This window comes from Humulus lupulus, chromosome 6 (genome assembly GCF_963169125.1).
Source record: "Humulus lupulus chromosome 6, drHumLupu1.1, whole genome shotgun sequence".
Classification (NCBI taxonomy): Eukaryota; Viridiplantae; Streptophyta; class Magnoliopsida; order Rosales; family Cannabaceae; genus Humulus; species Humulus lupulus.
This window is the reverse complement of record NC_084798.1, coordinates 48,018,390-48,019,058: the sequence shown is the minus strand read 5'-3', so window position 1 is coordinate 48,019,058 and position 669 is coordinate 48,018,390.

Genomic DNA, 669 nt, shown 5'->3' with positions numbered 1-669 from the left:
TCTAATAAAAGGAAACTAGAAAGTGTGTAGAAAATTCTACATATGTGCACCATGCACATGCACACACTCAATAACTAGGGTGCATCACTACCTACCATGCACCTTAGTGCATTCAACCAAAACTCAATAACCACATTTTTAAAATAATTAAAATAAATAAATAATATTTAACAATTTAATTCAGAAAATTCTACCAAACAATTTAACAATTAATTTAAACAGACAAACAATTAAATAAAATAATTCACCACAATTAACAATTAAATAAAAACAAAACACTAAATTTAATTGGACTGATGTTGTTGAAAAATTGGGCATTCCCTGCGCTAATTTTGTAATGCAAGTGGACAATTGAAGCATTTCAGATGGTTTCAAATGAATATGGTGGCCAAGGCTTGGACTCTTTTTGTGAGTGGGAGGTTTATGCCCAACACTCACCTATCTGAAGTGGGGATTGATCGGTGTCATCTTGTCTATGCTATTATGAAGGGAATCTCCATGGATATTGAACGAGTTATACGCACTAATATCCGCGACTTATGCAGAATGACTACCATTGTTGGTTTGGGGCATATTTCAATGATTATCGATTTATGTGAGCTCTAGGAGGTGCCTAAATATCCTAGTGATATTTATAGGAAAGCAATGGGGCCCATTTCTCAAGCTTTT